We start from the raw sequence: 13,555 nt of genomic DNA, 5'->3' as shown, positions 1-13,555 counted from the left end.
TTGTCCTGCGGTGGGAGCTGGTAGGAACGTTGGGTTGCTCGGTCAATGGCCAGGGTCAACGGCGGCGTGATGTATTCCGCAAATATGCCCGACTGTGAGGCAGAGGTCGCAAACGGGTTTTGATTCCTTACCCGTACCCGGCCGCACCAGGGTTGCAAATGGGTACCCGTACCCGGCCACGGGTACCCGTTCCCTACCCGTACCCTACCCGAAATGAGTGACAAACGGTGACTCACCAGTGACTCACGGCCTACCCGTACCCTACCCGAAATGAGTGACAAACGGTGACTCACCAGTGACTCACGGCCTACCCGTACCCGTACCCGGCCGCACCAGGGTCGCAAACGGCTACCCGTACCCGTACCTGGCCGGGTACGGGTAGCCGGGTATCGGGTAGGGTACGGGTATCGGGTACCCGGTTGCGACCTCTGCTGTGAGGGCGGACACAAGCCGGCGTGAGTAGGTTAAACGTTGAGTTTTATAACGGCACCACCGGGTGACCAGCCCCTCCCCACCCAGCCCCACCCCTCCCACCCCCCACCCAGCCCCACCCTCCCCACCCAGCCCCTCCCCACCCTCTCCACCCAACCCCTCCCCACCCTCCCCACCCAGCCCCTGCCCACCCTCCTCTCCCCACCCAGCCCCTCCCTCCCCACCCAGCCCCTCCCTGCACGACGGACGGACGGACACAATAATCCCCTGTGGGCTGGTGGAACCAAGAGGTTCCTACCAGTATAATGTAAACAATGTCAACGCTTGTTGATTTAAAAAAGTGGAGGGAAAAACCGGACGACGCGGAGAAAAATGCACGCAACCACGGGGAGAGAGAAATGCAACAGCAGGCATAGTCGGGGTCGGGATCAAACCCACGGTATCCTGCATACCAGGCGAGGGAGTTAAGGTCTCCTAACCACAACAACAGCAGCAGCCGTTCGTTGTTTCGTGACGACGTGTTCGTTCGCTGGCGGCGGTAGTGGAGGAGGTGTTAGTCGTAGTTGTAGTGATAGCGTTGGTGGTGGTGGTGGAGCAACAGCACCGCTACACCAATAGTGTTTCTGTAGAGCGACCCACATGCGTTGAGCAGTTGGGTAGTCCGACAATTCGGTGGTAGTTTTCAGCCAGCATCATCGGCGCTTACAGATGCGCGTCTGCGGCCGTCTGGAACGCTCTTTCGATATTAGTAAATCCCTGGGAGCGATGCACTTTCAAATCATCTCGATTGAAAACGAATTTCTTTAAAAACAGTTTTTTTGTGTGTGTGTTTAGTTTTAGACTTGAAGCTTTCGTGACTGCAAGGAATCATATTCTTAGGTGTTTTCGGTAAAGTCACGTAGGTAAAACATCAAAATTAATAAAAATAATAAAATAAAAATAAAGATCACGACGTTTCGGAGGCAACACAAGTCTCCGTCATCAGGTGGGACAGTCACAGCCAGATCAGCTGCATCAAATGAGGCAATGATTTTGATGAGCCCCCCCCCTCTCCTCCCCCCCTCAACTCGCTTTTAAGGGATTACATCTTGAATCATTGCCTCACTTGATGCAGCTGTGACTGTCCCACCTGATGACGGAGACTTGTGTTGCCTCCGAAACGTCGTGATCTTTATTTTTATTTTATTATTTTTTATTAATTTTGATGTTTTACCTACGTGACTTTACCGAAAACACCTAAGAATGTGTTTAGTTTGTTGTAATTCCTCCCTAAACTTATATTGCCACGGTTGGTTACGTAGGGTGCGAAATAAGTTCAACATCCACGCGAGGTGATGTCATCAGCGTAACTCACAAGGGTTAGAGCTGGGAGTGGCACGAAGTGATACCAAGAGCTCAACGTATTTGTATAAATAGTTTGTTCTACTTAAACTAAATGTTAGATATTGCAACACAGTACAAAGGAACATGTGCTGTACTTACGCGATGACAGATTTAATTGCACTACATGCTTATGTTACATCATAATACATTAATACGCGCTACACATATGTACGTGTAAGTGCACTTCATTATAGCTATACTCGATGGGGAGTAATGCGACAACAATGATCGATTACTTTCGAGCGACGTGAATGCACTTTTCAGTGACGTACTTAAAGTGGCATTTCCAAACCGGATACACTCTGGGGCTGTGAGCTCGGTTGAAACTAATTTTGTTTTTAAATCGCTCGCGTGATTCAACGGATTCTCTCATCAGCCCTGGCCACTGAGAAATTATTTTTTTTCGCGTAGAACCAATACCGGATGAAGCTTGTGCGGGATCTGTAGAATATGTTATAAAGGGGCCATGAACTTAAAGAAAAACGTTAATATTAAAACACACATTTTTAACTTGCACAGTAAAGTAAGCGATCGCTTGCGTTGTGATCGAAACGTCGTAGTTTTTTGTTATTTTCTTTGCACCATCGACGTGACTTTACCGAAAGACCCAAAGAATATGAAATTCCTGCAGTCACGAAAGCTTTAAGTCAAGTCAAGTAAGTGTATTTTTTTTCATTTGCTATACAGCCAAATAATACGACAAATCACTAACCTTAAACACCCAGTCGTTCATAAAAGTTGAAGGCGGTATAGTACTATAGTAATAAACTGCAGAATCACTGAACCGGAATTAATAGCTTGAAAGCATTTAGCGCGGGGCCCTTGAAAGTGCGGAGTCCGTAGCATATGAAGCTACTTTTGTTACCATGATAATCAGGCACTGCATAGGACACCAACGTTATCAAAATCCATGAAATATCCTTGTTGTTGGCAAGCATGTTCCGCAATAGTCAACACTCGTGTGGGTGTGCGTGCTCTCTTATTCACGCGCTAATACTAGTAGGAACCTCCTGGTACTGGTAGGAGCTTCCTGGTCACACCAGCCCACAGGGGATTATTGTGTCCGTCCGTCGTGCAGGGAGGGGCTGGGTGGAGAGGGAGGGGCTGGGTGGGGAGGGGAGGGTGGGGAGGGGCTGGGTGGGGAAGGGCTGGGTGGAGAGGGTGGGGAGGGGCTGGGTGGGGAGGGTGGGGCTGGGTGGGGAGGGGAGGGTGGGGAGGGGCTGGGTGGGGAGGGTGGGGAGGGGCTGGGAGGGTGGGGCTGGGTGGGGGGTGGGAGGGGTGGGGCTGGGTGGGGTGGGGCTGGTCACCCCGTGGTGCCCTTATAAAACTCAACGTTTAACCTACTCACGCCGGCTTGTGCCCGCCCTCACAGTCAGGCATATTTGCGGAACACACCACGCCGCCGTTGACCCTGGCCATTTGACCGAGCAACCCAACGTTCCTACCAGCTCCCTCCGCAGGACAATGTGTTCTTTAGCCCCGGTGTGACCAGAGACACGTCGCATCTGCTGTGTGCGCGAGTAATCTGTTAAGCCGATTCCGTGGTTAGTTTCGGTAAAAGCTCGCCCCTTTGCTAGCAGTCAACCGTCGTTTCAATAAATTATTCTTTTTTTGTTGTTGTTACCCGATTTTATTTCGAGCACTCAATGCTCTCTTTTTTATTTTATTTTACTTTTATTAATTTTTTACCTACGTGACTTTACCGAAAAAAACCTAAGAATATTAATCCTTGCAGTCACGAAAGCTTCAAACCTAGAATTAATGCTCTGTTGGTTTGGGAATGCTCCTATCCGATCAATCGCACCGCTCGCTTCACTCCATTTTGAACTTGTCGCTTTTTTGTTGTTGCAGCCCCGGTGATGCACGAGCGAGCCTCGTCGGACGCGCAGAGGTCCTCTATGTTTGCACTTCTTTTGCACCGTACGTAGCCAACGGCGCCAACCGGAGGGGTCATGGGTCATCGAAAGGCAACGACGCAGCGTCGGCCTGCCGACGATGCGTCGACGATGCGGCTTGCGGCTTGTGTGGCGGTGTCTTCTGGGAGGCACGTCGCAGCCAGGAGGAGGGGTTGTGTGGGTGTCGCATGAAGGCGGTGTGGTTCGTTCCATGGGACGCGTGGGAGACATGGCAGCGGTGTTATTCGCACATGTTGTTTTGCAGAGGAGGGCCACTTCTCCGATAATTACGCATCGTCAGTGGGAGGACCGCCACACATTTGAAACCACTGGCGCTCGACAGCACGACGACGATGATGGTCGGGGGTGTTGGCGCATGTTGGGTATTGTCGGGGGGTGGGGGGGGGGGCGTACGTCAGGGGCCACACTAAAGGCCACCAGCGGCCGCCAGTGGCCCACGAGTCTTGCAAAGAGGAACGATGGATGCTGCTAATCCTGCATAATGCACGGACACAAGTAGTACTCATCACATACCTGCATTTCCCATGGGTATGCTGGATTCCTCTTGATATGCAAATTATTTTGTCAAGGCGCCCCCTTCCCCCCCCCCCCCTTCCAACCCAGCTTATATATGCTCCAAGCACGTGTGCTGTTTCATTCAGACGCTGTCGCCTCGACAGACCTGGTTTCACCTGAGGACGGCTGCTTGCGTTGTGGCCGAAACGTCGTGAGAATTATTTTATTATGTTTTATTTTTATTATTTTATTACTTCCCTTCTACGTGACTTTACCGAAAGAACCAAGAAGAAGAAGATATAAAAGCCCCCTTGGCTCGTTGGCTCGGTCACGTGCTTTCGTGTCACTTTAAACACAACATGTAACACCATCACCACGGAGAGATGGACATCATTCATTTGAACATTATTTACGTTGAACTTCTTTCGCCCCGTACGTAGCCAACCGCGCTAATCAGAGGTACTAGATTATTATGAATACCCATAGTGATAAAATATTTTTTAGCGGCTGCGCATGCAGCATATTTTCAGGAAATGATGGATTCGTTTTTCGCAATAAAATTCGAGCACTTTTTTGTCGTCATCAGGGCGGTTTACTCGACCCCGTAGGTCATCGTCTTTGATGGGTGTATCCACAAATGAGGGAACCCAAACACTTCAGTCGAAACATTTACATTAGAACATCACAGAAACGTGTCCCAGGCTTATGAACGTGACCAAAAAAGGCAGAGCCGGCGTTTTAAAAAAAGGTATTTGTAAAAGGTTCTGGTATACACGTAAAATAATAACTTTTTACAGTCGTTCTGAATATCCTTTTCGTGCATCCACCACACATATGTGTCCATTTGTACGGGGATCGAGGGTTGCTCCCCCTCGGGCACAGAGTGGGGTTTTCTCCTCGCGCTCCGGTGTCTCTCACGTGCATCATAATAATGATAATAACGATAGACACAATTAAACATTAATTGGTTGAAAACATCTTCACTTAAAACTGCCAACGTAGCAGCGGCAGGACCCTCCTGAAAAAGAGTGAGGAACAGCCTGCCTGAGGTTAGATTTAAAGCTTCTTTCGTGACTGCAGGGATTCATTTTCTTGGTTCTTTCGGTAAAGTCACGTAGAAGGGAAATTATAAAATAATAATAAAACATAATTAAATAATTATCACGATGAACAGGTCTGTCGGAAAGACAGCGTCTGAATGACGCTGTCTTTCCGACAGCCCTGTTCTTCACCTGAGAACGGCTGCTTGCGTTGTGGCCGAAACGTCGTGATACTTATTTTATTATGTTTTATTTTTATTATTTTATTATTTCCCTTCTACGTGACTTTACCGAAAGAACCAAGAAGATGAAAGCCTGCCTGAGGTTCTAAGGGCATTAGAATCAGTGGATGTTTTTAAACGAATTCTTAAAAACGTAACTTTCTAGATTGCCTTTTAATAAAGGATGCTTTTATCACGTGTTTATTATGCCTTTTTTATGATACTTTTACTCAATTATAATGCGATGTAATTTGTTTTAATGCATCATTCTTATTGTTGTTTTCATTGCGTCAGTCCCTTCATTTAGTCCCGTAAAGCACCTTTGTATTGCATGATTTGCACGCATTGTGCTCTATGACTAAAGTTTTAATTTGATTTGATGGTAGTCAGCGTCGCGCTCTCCTGGATATATACGTAAATTGATGATTAAAATACGACTTGAGGGTACCGTACTCTCAGATGCGCTTTTGTGACCGTCTGGAACGCTCTTCCTTGCGATATTCGGCAGCCACTGGAGCTAAGCACTTTCATTTCCTTACAGCTCTTTTTCTTGTGTGTGTGTTTAGTTTGTCGTCTTTTCTCCTTACCTCCAATGAGCACTCACGGTGCGAAAGACGTCAACATACAGATGTTGTAGCCCCGAGGGGGGCACGGCGGTATAGAGACAATGCCGTGTTAGGGGTGGGGGGGGGGTCGCTGAGAAGGGGGTCGCATCAGGACGGTGACCGCGAGGTGAACCCGGGAGGGCACGTGACCGGACGAGAGGTGGGAGGGGGGGGCCCCAGTCGGGGGTGAGAGGATCACGTGATGGGGATCCAGAGTCCCCACGAAGGTTCTGGAAGGGGGGCGGGGTCAGGGGCAGAGCCAGCCACGCCAGGGGAGTTATAAGTGGGGTCCCGAGAGGGATCGGAGCTCACAACTCTGGAGATGAATTTCGATTTAAAGCTTTCGTGACTGCAGGGATTCATCTTCTTGGTTCTTTCGGTAAAGTCACGTAGTAGGAAAATAATAAAATAATGAAAATAAAACATAATAAATAGTTATCACGACGTTTCGGCCACAACGCAAGCAGCCGTCCTCAGGTGGAGAACAGGTCTGTCGAGGGGACAGAGTCTGAAAGACACACCCCAGGCTTGGAGCGACTATTTAAGCTGGAATGGAGGGGCGAAGAGCGCCTTGACAAAATAATTTGCATATCAAGAGGAATTTAGCATATTTATGGGAAATGCAGATATGCGATTAGTACTACTTGTGAAATGCGTAGGAGGTTTGGCGCATTTCACAAGTAGTACTAATCGCATATCTGCATTTCCCATAAATATGCTAAATTCCTCTTGATATGCAAATTATTTTGTCAAGGCGCTCTTCCCCCTCTAACCCAGCTTAAATAGTCGCTCCAAGCCTGGGGTGTGTCATTCAGACGCTGTCTTCTCGACAAACCTGTTCTGCACCTGAGGACGCTCCTTGCGTTGTGGCCGAAACGTCGTGAGAATTATGTTATTATGTTTTATTATTTTATTATTTCCCTTCTACGTGACTTTACCGAAAGAACCAAGAAGATCTGGGGATGAAGTCGTGATCCTCGATCCCCGGTCTCCACGTGTGGGCCAGGCAGCCCGTCAGCTGCCCGGGTTCGCCTCTAGCATTGTCTCTCCGAGTGTCACTTTAGTTCGCCGTGGTGGTCACCCCCCGATTCTGTTATCCTGTTAGAGTTACCCGTTGTGTTAAATAAACGTGTTGCTTCCATGCACAAGTGTGCGCCTAAGTTAGCACACCACGAATGCATTATCAGGCATTGTAAACGCGTCATATACTACGGAGCGATTTTCAGATGGATTTATAATGCGTGACATACTCCGTCGCGATATTGTAGACTCTAGGGGATTTAAAATGCACTCTTTATATGGTGGGCAGAGCGCTGGTGCAGTGGTTAGCATACTGCGCCATAAGCCCCTGCGGACCCGGGTTCGATTCCCGGCCACGGCTAACATGAGTGGCAGCTGTTATCTGAACCCGGTTTTGCTGCCCGACCCCTCGAACACTCGCGGGACGGCGCGGGTGAGGTGTGGTGAGGAGATAACGCCCACGAGAAAACCATCACGAAGGGCTGCACGCTATTGTATTATTTGTATAATGATCGTGAAACGCATCGATCCACCGACTGTCCACCTGCTGCAGCTGCTGTCTCTGCAACGCCGCCACGAGACGATGCACAGTCAAGCAGAAACTAAATACTGCGCATTGATTGAGTCTCCTTGGGATGAAGCCACGCGCTCGCTCAGCTGAAATATCGCTGATGCATGATGACAAGTCGTTGGATTTTACATCTCGTCATCATCAGCCATGGTCCATCCACTGCTGGACGAAGACCTCCTCCTGCCAACAAGTCGCCGCTAACCTCTCGCCACCCTGCGATGCAACGATCCATCCAGCGCCTGCCCACGAAGCGATTCCATCGCTCCATCTCCCACGTGGCCGTTTAAATCCACGCGGTCTTCTGTGAGTTTTCCCCCCTATTACCTATTTTAACTATAATTGTTTTTGGTATTTTACCAGGTAAGGCCCACTGAGCCGTCTTGCTCTTCTTCAGAAGCCACGTGGCGATCACAAATGATAGCTCAACGAAACGTCTCATCGTCGCGCAGAAATGTACAGCAGCGACTTGCTCGAAACGCGCGACGTCGATTCTAAACGTGGAGGGGAAAACGGGAGGAGGACCCCGAGAAGAATCCATGCCGCCACGGCGAGAGAGACACGCAAACTCCAAATATACAGGTGTCGGGGTCGAGATCGAACCCACAACCTCATGTACTGCGGGCGATGTAGTTAACATCTCATAGCCACCGTGATGATGAGAGAGAGACACGCAAACTCCAAATATACAGCAGCAGGCGTCAGGGTCGGGATCGAACCCACGACCTCCTGTATACCAGGCGAGGTAGTTAACATCTCCTCGCCACCGTGATGATGATGAGAGAGAGACACGCAAACTCCAAATATACAGCAGCAGCAGGCGTCAGGGTCGGGATCGAACCCATAACCTCATGTACTGCGGGCGAGGTAGTTAACATCTCCTAGCCACCGTGGCGCCCTCCACAACGAATAGCGGACTCCACCGCAACGCAGAGCGTCAGGTATTGTGCCGTCTGTGTTGAATGGTTCTCCGTAGTTTATAGGGAGTGCGCTTGCCAATAGCTCCTAGCAACTCAGTGGCAAGCGTTGAACACGCCTGACTCTGCTCGACTGCCCAGGCAGCAAAGGAGCACAGACTCCAACAACGCAGACAGAACTAAACGTGTCACTTTGGTGGCTAGGAGATGTTAACTGCCTCGCCTGGTATACAGGAGGTCGTGGGTTCGATCCCGACCCTGACACCTGCTGCTGCTGTATATTTGGAGTTTGCGTGCCTCTCTCTCATCATAATCACGGTGGCTATGAGTTGTTAACTACCTCACCTGTTATATAAGAGGTCGTGGGTTCGATCCCGACCATGACGCCTGCTGCTATATATTTGGAGTTTGCGTTTCTCCCTCATCATCACCACTGTGGCTAGGATATGTTAACTGCCTCGCCTGGTATACAGGAGGTCATGGGTTCGATCCCGACCCTGACGTCTGCTGCTGTATATTTGGAATTTGCGTCTCTCTCATAATCATCATCACGGTGGCTAGGAGATGTTAACAATCTCGCCCGCTATACATGAGGTTGTGGATTCGATCCCGACCCTGAACACCTGTATATTGGAGTTTGCGCGTGTCTCTCTCGCCGTGGTCGCATGGACTTTTCTCCTCCGATTTTTATCCCCCCCTCCCCCACCCACATTTAAATTCGGCGTGCGTTCAGAGTATGTCGCTGCTGCACATGTGTACGTGATGATCAGCCACTTTGTTGAACTATCATTTGAGGCCAAGTCGCTTCTGAAAAAATGCGAAGAATAGCGCAGTCGGCTGAAATAAAACGAATCGTTGTTTTACTTTAGCACAGAGCCGCCGTCGGGGGGGGGGAGGTTATCATCGGGGTCTCCGTGACCCGGAATGTGGATCGGCTCGCTGCACCCTGACACTTGCGCATGAAATGTGAGGACAATTCGCATTCTCCATCGTTAACAATTCATCAGTGTTACATTTGAATCGATAAATGCATCGCAAGCCTATCACACTCCTCCCCTATAGGCGGGCGCTGGTGGTGGATACGCAGCTGCAGCAGCAGCCTCCATAGCGCTGCGTCACTGCAGCAGTAGCAGCAGCAGTAGCATCGAGGGTCGGTGGATCACCGCGCACACAGATGATGTCGTTGTGAAACTCCCTTCTACCCCGTGGGTGGGCGTCAAGGTGCCGCCGCACTGCCCTGGCTCGCCAGGAGAAGACGGCACAGAGAGTGGACTCATCGCCATCTGTTTCCATCTGTACGGGGATCGAGCGTTGCCCCCTCGCGCACGTGGGTTTCACTCCGGGTGCTCCGGTTCTCCTACGACGCGTGTAAAATAATAATAATAACAATAATACTACTGGTAGGAACCTCCTGGTTACGCCAGCCCACAGGGGATTATTGTGTTCGTCGTACAGGGAGGGGCTGGGTGGGGAGGGTGGGGAGGGGCTGGGTGGGGAGGGTGGGGCTGGGTGGGGAGGGGAGGGTGGGGCTGGGTGGGGAGGGTGGGGAGGGGCTGGGTGGGGAGGGGAGGGTGGGGAGGGGCTGGGTGGGGAGGGTGGGGCCGGGTGGGGAGGGGAGGGTGGGGCTGGGTGGGGAGGGTGGGGAGGGGCTGGGTGGGGAGGGGAGGGTGGGGAGGGGCTGGGTGGGGAAGGTGGGGCTGGGTGGGGAGGGGAGGGTGGGGAGGGTGGGGCTGGGTGGGGCTGGGTGGGGGGTGGGAGGGGTGGGGCTGGGTGGGGAGGGGCTGGTCACCCCGTGGTGCCCTTATAAAACTCAACGTTTAACCTACTCACGCCGGCTTGTGCCCACCCTCACAGTCGGGCATATTTGCGGAATACACCACGCCGCCGTTGACCCTGGCCATTGACCGAGCAACCCAACGTTCCTACCAGCTCCCTCCGCAGGACAATGTGTGTATTACTTGTCATAAATTGGCCGAAAACATCTCAAAATAAAAACACCGAGGTTCCACGCCTCGGCATAGGTGTCTTAGATAAAATAAGCAATATTTTTTTTCAATATATTTTTTTATCGCATGACCATCGTCACCTGTTTACAGTGCCAGGGAATTGTAGCAGGCTGCATGCGCAGTACCCAACATTGCACAGGAGGGAGAGCGTTTTGCAAGCTCAATCCGTGGACTCGTGGGTTTTTTGTTAAACGCGCAAACTCAACTTTTTTTCATTTTACCACGTAAGGCCCCACAGAGCTCTTACTACGTTAGGTCTTTTTCAGAAGCGACCACCTGGTTACCACAAATGATAGCTCAACACAAGTGGCTTATCACCACCGTGATGATATGAGAGAGAGAGACACTGCAAACTCCAAATATACAGCAGCAGGCGTCAGGGTAGGGATAGAACCCACGACCTCCTGTATACCAGGCGAGGTAGTTAACATCTCCTAGCCACCGTGATGATGATGAGAGAGAGACACGCAAACTCCAAATATACAGCAGCAGCAGGCGTCAGGGTCGGGATCGAACCCACGACCTCCTGTATACCAGGCGAGGTAGTTAACATTTCGCCATGATAACCGTTTGCGCACGTTACGAACCGGTGATCGTTCCCAGCGGAATGTTAACGATCGATGCACCGATTGGCGGCGCTGCGATGGCTAGGAGATGTTAACTACCTCGCCTGGTATACAGCAGGTCGTGGGTTCAATCCCGACCCTGACGCCTGCTGCTGTATATTTGGAGTTTGCGTGTCTCTCTCATCATCATCATCACGGTGGCTAGGAGATGTTAACTACCTCGCCTGGTATACAGGAGGTTGTGGGTTCGATTCCGACCCTGACGCCTGCTGTATATTTGGAGTTTGCGTGTCTCTGATCATCATCACATTGGCTAGGAGATGTTAACAACCTCGCCTGGTATACAGGAGGTCGTGGGTTCGATCCCGACCCTGACGCCTGCTTTATATTTGTAGTTTGCGTGTCTCTCTCTCATCATCACGGTGGCTAGGAGATGTTAACTACCTCGCCTGGTGTACAGGAGGTCGTGGGTTCGATCCCGACCCTGACGCCTGCTGCTGTATATTTGGAGTTTGCGTGTCTCTCTCTCCCCGTGGTCACTTGGATTTTTTCCCACGGTCCTCATGTTTGTACCTCCACATTTAGCATCAACATGCGTTTAGAGTGTTTGGCTGCGATACATATTCACATGATAAGCCACTTCGTAGAGCTATTATTCGTGGCCAGGTCGCTCCGTGGACCTTACCTGGTAAAATAAAAAGTTTAGTTTAGACTCAGACTTAAATGAGTAGCACCTGGTGTGGTGTGTAAACATTGTCAGTCGGGAGACAAAGGCGACCGGGCGTGGTGCTGGGCCACCCTCTCGTGTGCCGTGCCGGCCTTCGTAGGCGCTCGCTAAAACCACTTGCCCCAACACTCTGTCGAAGCTATACGGGGGGAGGGGGGTGCTTTGCATTTCGTAATGCAACAATCCAGCGCTGCTATTCGAAAAGAATTGGTCCATTGTGAGTCGGAATCGTCGACCAAGCTTAGCACGTGTTCCACATTTAAATGCCAATTGCAACAACAGCAGCAGCAGCAGCCATCGGCACCCCGCCACTGTAATTACTGGCAGGCATCCTCCACGCCCGCTTGGGGGCACCGGGTGCTGTGTTCGGCACACGGACAGCTGACACGGGGGGTGCCCCTTCGTACGCTTGTGACGCGATGCGGTGCGGTGCTTTGAGATGCTCTGACATGGTGGGGAATCGCCAAGCTCCCTATAAATAATATCTTTGGGTGACCTTCAAACGTAGGATCTGAAAATTAGGGATTATTATTACTTATTAATATTATCGCATTAAAACAAATTATTGTTTGTTTGGCTTTTATTTTGGTCCGAGTTGGTCCCATTTGAACATTCGCGTTGGGAGTGAACCCAGGGCGTGTTCATTGGGAATCGGTTATCACGGGATTCGTTTATCGCGAGCAGCAGCAGCGGCAGCGGCAGCAACAGCAGCAGCGGCAGCAGCAGCATCAGCAGCAGCAGCATCAGCAGCAACAGCAGCAGCAGCATCAGCAGCAGCATCAGCAGCAACAGCAGCAGCAGCATCAGCAGCAGCAGCATCAGCAGCAACAGCAGCATCAGCAGCAGCAGCAGCGGCAGTTCTGCGCCCAATGAATTACCGCGGTTATCTCTGCGTTTTAAACGACTCTCATTTTGGCCCTGCAGTTCGTAACGTATGCCGAACTATCAACAACACCCACACAGGAATGTAATAATAGCAGCAGCAGCAGCAGCAACAACAACAGGCTAAAGGCGCAGCCCTGCAATTGCTCGCTCGCGCCACTGCCGACGGAAGGAGTCATCCACCAGGGGCCGCTCTTTCTGAAGAACCCCTTGGAGGCCCATCGAGATGACAGGCGCCCTCTCTTCCACGTTGCCTCCTCGTGAGTCTTGCAAGGGGGGGGGAGCTACCCACGCTTTATCACATTTACATTCATTTACACTATGAGACATCTCCTTTACCAGTGGCAAAATATAGTAGTAGGTTTTTACCCTTTAAACTGGTACAAAACTGACACCTTTATACAAGGCATCATGTTTGCAATAACCACAACACAAGCAGTCAAAATGCAAACAAAAAGAAACAACTCTGATGATGATAATGATATGCACTGTCCATGAAGTTGATTGGTCCACACCCGAGACAGCTTTTCTTAGAGCCTAGTCTCCATTGGTGTTGGACCAGATGACGCCAAAAGGCGTACAACTCAAAAACAGCGCACTATCAGAGTATTGTTTGCATTTTGACTGCTTGTGTTGTGGTTATTGCAAACATGATGCCTTGTATAAAGGTGTCAGTTTTTGTACCAGTTTAAAGGGTAAAAACCTACTACCACATTTACATTGTTGAGCGCACAGAGGCATGTCGGGGAGGGGGGTGTTGATTTAAGAAACTCGCTT

This window comes from Lethenteron reissneri, chromosome 51 (genome assembly GCF_015708825.2).
Source record: "Lethenteron reissneri isolate LAM-NWPU_2019-01 chromosome 51, ASM1570882v1, whole genome shotgun sequence".
NCBI lineage: Eukaryota > Metazoa > Chordata > Hyperoartia > Petromyzontiformes > Petromyzontidae > Lethenteron > Lethenteron reissneri.
The sequence above is the reverse complement of the archived record's forward strand: the minus strand, read 5'-3'. Positions refer to the sequence as shown.